The following is an 8,478-nucleotide window of genomic DNA, read 5'->3' on the forward strand; positions in this document are numbered from 1 at the left end:
GGGCGTCTCGGTGCCATCTGTCAGCTGACGCTCCGTCGCCGCGGCAATCAGAACGCTCTGCGGCGTGCCCAATCTGTTCCGCCACAGGTAGGGAGACGGGAGGGCACTCATCACATCCCTCGCTCTCCCTCTTCTTCTCTCGCTGTCGCTTCCCTTCCTCCATTCCACTTCTTTCCCTCGCACTGCCTGTTCTTCCCCATTTCTCCCCTGTCATTATTTCCTTCCAAACCATTATTTTGGTCATCTCTCCTTCCCTGCCTCCTTCCCTGCCTCCCTCCCTGGCTCCAACTCATTACTGCTCTCAGTTGCCCCAGTATGGGCCTCCCTGCTCCAATCACCTTTACATGGGAAATACAGAAGTGTTGACTGAGCTTTTCCTAATGGCGACCTGCATATCATCCGCTTTTTATTAACTTGCGGTTGGCTGGAACACGTGTGATGTGAGGGAACTCATTTTTTGTCCGATATCACTCGGGATGTTGTTCAATGTGCAATGTCGCCAGTTGTAGTTTGTTTCTCACACAGAAACATGTCTTAGCTGGACGTTTGGTCCCTGTCAAAAAACGATGCGTTGCTATTGATTCCCGCTGGACTCCTGCAAAGTCAGTGATGCACAAAGATGCAGGGAAACGTGTGTGTGTAGGGAGAGAGAGAGGCAGAGGCCCGTTACCCTACAACCCCCTTTCCCTTTCTTGGCGCGAGCGTCTTGTCATTGTGGCGGCGGGCAGCATGCTAAATACGCTACATCAGCGGTCACTCCAGCCTGCCAACCGTGCCAAGCTGTGCCACGCCAGGCAGGTCTCTCCGTCTCCATCTTTCTCATCGTGGGCAATGGGCCTGGTGGTTAATCTGATCAGAGCATTGCTAATGGCAGAAGGCATCTCTCCCAAAAGCAGCTGTGCCTCTGGTGGCAGATGTGACATCCGTATCTCTCAACCTCGGATGAATAATTCCTGAAAGGGCCAGGAACGGGGCATTGTGGGACTCCGGCTTGGCTCGCTGCTTCTGTTTTAGCCGTCGGAGCGGACGGGGAAAGACGTCTAGGCGTCACATACAGTGCAGTGCCGTGCTGGGGGGGTCATGGGGGCGGGGCAAGGGTGTCAAGTATGGAGGGGAACGATTTGGCAGTGGCTCTGTTTTTGCATGCCAGATTTTGTAGAAACAGAATGCCTGATTGGACACATCTCTAGAAGGTTTTTGTAGAAACAGAATGCCTTATTGGACATATCTCTAGAAGGTTTTTGTGGAAACAGAATTCCTGATTGGACATAGGTTCTTGATTTCATGATCATATTCACGTTATTAATGGGAATTTCATGGCTATTCATAGGTAATTCTTAGTATGCCCCTGGCAATGTGGATTTTGACCCTCAGAAATCATACAGCATAATTTGGAACTACATCCCCACACAGAGAGTAAATAAATACAGACCCAAAGACATGCAGATTCACCTAAATGGTCAGCTGAAGGATCAGAAGATGTTCCAGAAACACTTCTGGTGTCAGATGACTGCAATCACTAATTTGCTATCATCTGAGGCAGCCTGTATGCAGTGCCAGTTCAGCCTTTGAAAACAGTCATTTGCCCAGAACAGGAGGAAATCAATGTCCTCTACAGGAAAACGGATCCTTACAGCACGCTGGATGGAAACAGGAGCCAATGTGGGATATGTGACTGAGTGTCAGTGATGTACATATCTTGGAAATATTATTATTCACATTCATTTAATTCACATCATGCATATTCAAGTAATATTATTATTCATTCATATGAATAATTCAAGTTACAATATTTCTCATTTTGTAAATAAATTTGTTTGATCTCTGTTTATCTGAACTCCAAAACACTACAAATCCCCATATAACTCTATTAAGCTTAGAGACTATAATTAGTCGATTCTATCACTTCTTTCAGCTCAACTATTCCCTTTTGTACATTTTCCCTCAGAACAAAAATAATAGATTACATCATCACAATTGTACAATAATAACTCCCTCAGCCACCATTGCAAAATCACAATCATATCCTTTAAATGCCATCATTCCTGGTAATGTCTTCAGCGGTTTGTGCAAATAGATTTAGAAAGGGCAAGGTGTCAGATAAGAATGAATTGAGAGACAAAAAACACTGGGATTAAAAAGCCGCATGCAGTCTTGTATTATGCATGCAATCTCTTCTCCCCTTTTGAAGATCAGAGCACAATGACCTTCTGAGTCTCATTTGACGAATAAAAGAAGGCGGCCTTACAGTGACACGCGACGAGGTGATTCATGCAAATCAGTGCTTGTTCTCTCCCGGCTGGCGTTGACTCCATCTTTGAAATCTCCCTCTTTATTGTTTTTAAATTGATCTCGGAGGACAGAATCAACGACCTGTTCCATTACACATCCATTGTCTTGGTTCCCTGTGGTCTTTCCCAGTGCAGGACACCTGATTACTGATAATCATCTGCCCGGCCGTCACCTTGTCATCTGATGGTTCATGCCAAAACGCGACAGCATCGCACGCAGATGATCCGGGAATGGAATAGGAGCTGATCCAGCTGCAGAATAGGTGCTGATCCGGCTACAGAACAGGCAGTGATCCGGCTACAGAACAGGTGCTGCTTAAATCCATTGATCTTTTGATCTACAGAAGCGCAGCGTTGGGAGCCATGTAGACATGTCCACAGTGTAAAGGATTTGGAGTAAATCTACAAAGCATGTGTGATAGTGAGGACTGGGAACATAGTGGCTTAAAGGGAAAGACCTTGCTTACAGTGTTTCCTTACATCATGTTTAGACACACACACACACACACACATACACACACACTCACATACACACACACACACACACTTAATTTCTTTGTTCGAACAATATATAACCTACCACTTATTCTAATCTTTACCTTACCCAAAGATTAAATTAAATAACCTGACCGTTATGCCTAAACTTAAGCTAAACATAACCCCCAACTCTAAACCTAATGGTTCTAACAGTAACCCCAAATGTTTAATGCTAAACCTAACCCCTAAGATGTAGATATAATTTTTCCTTTTGGGGGCAAAACTGTTTACATTTCTACTGTCTAAATGGTGACTCCAGGTCCTCATATAAAACATGCATCTCTGCAGCTTTGAGGGAATGGTTTACCTCACTATCAACCCTAGAAAATGAACAAACAGTGGTTTTCTAAATGAATCGTTCCACACAGCCAGGATGCAGGCATGCTCTGCTGACGGGAAAACAATGAGGCTTCACCTGAGAATGTACAGTGGCACAGGCAGTGAGAAAGAATGAGACAGGAGAGCAAACCTGGAGTGGACCCAGCCGTGAACTACGTCCGTGGATTGCCAGGGTTTGTTGCACTTGGCCACGCCTTCCTGTGACCTCACAGGTCCGTCAAGCATGGCTTCCATGCATGGAGCGCCCGGTTGTGTACTGAACTAGTGTGTGCGCGTGTTTGTGTGGCTGCCACCAGGCGTGCGCTGTGAAATGCAATTTCCCCTCGGTGAACATAAGAAATTCTTCTGAGCTCAGACAGCCGAATGTCAACATTTGTGGACACAGAGAGGGCAGCTGATAGGGAAAAAACAGGTGAACTAACACCAGAACTGCACGCTTCACCTCCCCTCCTCCCTCTCTATCACACTTTGGATGACACATGCCCAAACACACACACACACACACACACACACACACACAGGTACATTTCTCCCCTCAGGGCAGATGGCCGCAATGGAGTCCATGATATACTTGAGACTATTTGCTTATCTTCATTTCAAACCTCTAATTGTCTCTGGGGCCGGGTCCATGGCCCAGACCAGATGTGGAGTGTCTAGTGTTTGTTGGGTGATGGCGTCAGAGGAAGTCCTCAGTCTGACCACCCCTAAAAGGCACAGAGGCATGCATTGATGCAATGCTGATTCATTTATTTTATCACACACATACAGATAATGAATCTGGAACAAACAGGCTTGAAAAGCATTTATAGATACACACGCGTAAATATTTATTCCACACAGATGTCAGTTCCCTCACTTAAACCTCTGGACATACTGCAGGTACCAGGTCATTAGACTGTCTCTTGAATCTGACTTCTCTTAAGATCCCTCTCCAATACAACTGCGAGAACAAACATCCTGAAAGCATTCACAGGTCCTACACCTAGCACAAATAAATTATTGTGTGTAAGCAGATGCAGCATCTTATAGTGTGCACATGTATGTATGTGTGTGTGTGTGTGTGTGTACATCTGAAGAAGTTAGTACTGGCAGTTGAGTTTCTGTAATAAGATATTGCTCAGATAACACATCTACGTTGGCTGCCAGCACTAACCCAAACACACAGATGGGCCACGACAGACGTGTTCGTGTCATTCTCACTTTGGCCATGACGGAACACATTTATGTGTTAGCTTACTGACACTGAAGAGAAAATGGGAGAAAATACTTCCACTTGTCGTGTTGAGATTCCTGGTGAAATAATGAAGACAACTCCTAAAGTAATGCCAAGAAATAGCCTGGTTATTCATTTTAAGTGGAACATGGATGTAGATTAAAAAAAAACGCACCGACTGACCTGTGGTAGCCTATGACAACCCAGCTGACGTGCAGCTCATGCTAGCATAGACGGGACAATACCATAACAAGGAAGCTAAACACAGTTTGCCCGAGCCTCCCAATGAAGGGGGATTTATTGTGTCTGCTACACGGATTTCCACCCTGGGAAGGCCTGGGGCTTCTGCTACCCATCATGAGCCAGACCACTGCTATCTTAAACCTGACCGCAATACACAGTGGGTAACCAACGCTAGAACATAAACACGGCACTTTCCCCTTTTCCATTTTTAGAAGTTGGCCTTCCCTCTCTTCTCTTTGTTTTCCTTTCTTTTTTACCAGTCTTTGGCAGGGATCGTTGGACCTCAACATTCTATTGCATTCCCATGTGCCCACAATTAATCTTGGGAAGACAAAATGGCCACCGTACTGAGTTAAACTACCCCTTTGGAATCTTGGGCCGAACCGCTAGGATAGAGAGGGAGGAAAATACAGTCAAGGCAACAAATGGAAGAGCAGTTCTTCTCCGTGCTCACTAGGGAGCAGACGGATGATTTCCTGCAGCTGATGAAAAAGCCTCAGCCCCCTTCTGTGTTTCAATTAATTTCATCTGCTGTCATCACAACAACACAAGCTCGGTGAGGCGCCGCAACGTTAGTTCGATGCATTAATTAGCCGAGCGCAATTAGCAGGCGAATAAGGAGAATCAGAGGCACTAATCAGCACATGAGGTCCCCCTTCAGAGTAATTGAACAAGTGTTGCTGTCATGGGGCCCTGATTGGAACTATGGCTAGCGCTAACATTGCATGCTAGCGCCATTACCGATAAGTACCTGGGTGAAGGGTAGCGTTGAAAGGCTGGAGAAGTGTGAGGTTTGGTCCTATTGGAAATGTTTGTTTACCTGTTCTTGAGAGAGAGGTTATTAACTACCATAGCAACTAATGGATAAGATAGGAGAGCAATTACCCACGTGGCTGGATAGAGACGCTGAGAAGAGCCTGCAGTTCAGACAAGGTAACATGTTGCCTGACTACTGTCAACTCAACTGAAATCTTTCACTGCACTATTGCTTTCTAGATATTTCAGTCTGACTCTACACTGTGGTATTTGGATGCTGTTTGACCAATTACAAATTTAAAACTGGTTTACTTTACATGTACATGTGTTCTGGGTGTGGCCCAACAGTTCCGGGGACCAATCAGATGGAACCCCTTGTTTCTAAGAACAATCAGATGGTTTATCTTTTACAACCTTTCCCTGGGGAGGTGATTAAATACAGGCTCCTTGCAGTGAAGAAATGTTTGTGGCATTTGGCCGAAGCAATGAATGCGTTTTTCCAGGCAAGGATAACTGGACACTTGAGGGGAGGAATCCTTAAAACATGTTTGTTTATGTTTTGTGTTTGATGTGATTTTTTTTTACCTGACTATCCTTTTTTTCTAACAGTGAGAATCGAAGAGTATCCATTTTCCCTCAACAATGCTCACACACACACACTCACACACCCTAAAAACAACTTAGGGGAAATGTTCTGTGAAATCGTCAAAAAATAAAGCTGTTTCTGTCTATTAAATTACATGTTACAAAGTATATGGAGAAAAACCCCTGTAACGTAAGTTGTGGAGAAGACATGGGCGTGCTGGAGCCAGAGTAATGGGTGTCAGCAGCTTGTGAAGTCCAGTGGGAACTCGGAACGCATAATTACCTCTCGGAGGCTGCTACCTGGCTGATGGAGCGATGACACACGACCGCATTCATCCACTCCAATGGCAGCACTCTCTCACCGTTGGAGAGTTTGCATTGGTTGTTTCCCAGTTGAGATTTTACAAACAAAAAGGTAATTATCATAATGTTCCGGTTCCAACTGAGGTATGCGTACGCGTTTGCATACTTTATGCATACCTCACGTGGGAATTCTTATCCCACCTCACGTAGTGAAATTAAATTTAGTCAGTACGTCTCTAATAACAAGTTAGGCAGTTAGACACGTTTTTTTTTTATGTTGTAACCATACGATGGCACTTAGACTTGTAAAAGTTATTATGCAATTCTGTCTGGTAATGACAGTCGTTTGTGATGTAAACATGCAGGCATGTATCTCTTTCTTTCTTTTGCCCAGGAATGTGAAGACTTCTGCCAAGCAGGATATGACAGATCAGATGTTAGCTTATCTTAAAATGTGGTTGTCCCCCTATTGAAGTTCTCGACTTGACTGGCACGTCAGCCGTCTCGCGGGTAATAGAAACTAGCATGTCTTTAAAAAGGTGGTTTGTTGAAGGATTTGTAACATCGTAACACAAAGGGAGGTCCCACGCCTTGTTCTTGGCGGTAGGCAGGAGGAAAATGCCTCGGGCCAATTCGCGACGTTCACTCAGTATGTGGCTGTGGTTGGAGGCAGTTTCTGTACCTGTTTACGGACACCTGTCGGATTACAGTCAACACCGGGGTGAAGCAGCGGATCCGGTTAGAAGAGATGGGGGGGGGGGGGTGATGTCGTTCAAAGAGTTACACTACAGTGAAATACTGTGTCATTTTGTGACGTTTAGACGTGCTGACAAGGCAAACAACCCCTTGCCAAATACATGTCTTGTCCGGTTGCGTCTGGCCCCGCCCCCTACGGTTCACTGAGCCAATGGCCAAAGAACACACCCCTCCTTTTGTGCGACAGCGCATACACACGCACACGCTCGCTAAGGAGAAGGAGGAATGACGGACGGACGGAAGTAAAAGACCGGCGGACATGCTGACAGCTTGACAGGAGGCAACGAGGAAACACATTAATAACAGTCCCCAGGACCGAAGTCACTGTTTGATTTTCACAAGCTGCTATTAAGGAGATGTGGTTTTTCAACTTCTCAGTGTGTTGTTGTTATCTATGCATGGATACAGAAGGATAAGCAGGAGGTTCATGAAGGCTTTGCAGTGACGTAACATGTCATCTCTCATAATTGTTGTTTCTATTGGATTGTACTGGTTTGTTGACCGAAGAATTACATGGAATTTGAACTGAAGTACACAGTGCATGTCAGATTCAGAGTTTCCTGTGTCTGCAAATCTGGTTCAGTACTGTAAACTATGTTTAACTTAATATGGATGCTTTTTTTTATCCAAATCAAATCTTTAAGATCCGATATCTGCAAATCTTACTGGTACTGAATTACATGGTATCGGTACTCAAGTACACAGTGCATGTCAGTTTTTGAGTATTCTGTGTCTGCCAATCTAGTTCACTATGGTTAACAATGTTAACTTAATGTTGAGATTTTTATATACACACTACCGTCCAAAAGTTTGGGGTCACTTAGAAATGTCCTTGTTTTCAAAGGAAAAGCAAATTTTTGGTCCATTAAGAAAACATAACATTTATCACAAATACAGTGTGACATTGTTCGACATACAGAGGCACATTATCCTGTGTTCCAATGGCACATTATGTTTTCAAATTCAAGTTTATTATTTTAAATGGCTAATTGATCATTAGAAAACCCATTTGCTATTATGTTAGCACTGCTGAAAACTATTGTGCTGATTAACATAGCAATAAAACTGGCCTTCTTTAGACTAGTTCAGCATCTGAAGCATCAGCATTTGTGGGTTTGATTACAGGCTAAAAATGTCCAGAAACAAAGAACTTTCTGCTGACACTCATCAGTGTACACTTGCTCTGAGAAATGAAGGCTATTCCATGCTAGAAACTTCCAAGAAACTGAAGATCTCGTACAACGATGTGTAGTACTCCCTTTACAGAACAGCGCAAAAGCGCAAACTGTCTCTAACCAGAATAGAAAGTGCAGTGGGAGGCCCCGGTGTACAACTGAGCAAAAAGACAAACACATTAGTGTCTAGTTTGACTAACAGATCCTCAACTGGCAGCTTCATTAAAATAGTACCAGCAAAACACCAGTCTCAATGTCACTAGTAAATGGGCAACTCTAG

At 44.3% G+C, this 8,478-nt stretch overlaps 1 long non-coding RNA gene across 1 annotated transcript; it reads left to right on the forward strand.

Annotated features, from left to right (window-relative positions):
* The first annotated feature begins 5,403 nt into the window (after positions 1-5,403).
* Positions 5,404-7,812, forward strand: LOC109616581. Its single transcript, XR_002197777.2, has 3 exons — positions 5,404-5,556; positions 6,131-6,379; positions 6,662-7,812. It is a non-coding gene; the product is annotated as an uncharacterized LOC109616581 (long non-coding RNA).
* Positions 7,813-8,478: the final 666 nt, after the last annotated feature.

This window comes from Esox lucius, chromosome 2 (genome assembly GCF_011004845.1).
Source record: "Esox lucius isolate fEsoLuc1 chromosome 2, fEsoLuc1.pri, whole genome shotgun sequence".
Taxonomy (NCBI): domain Eukaryota; kingdom Metazoa; phylum Chordata; class Actinopteri; order Esociformes; family Esocidae; genus Esox; species Esox lucius.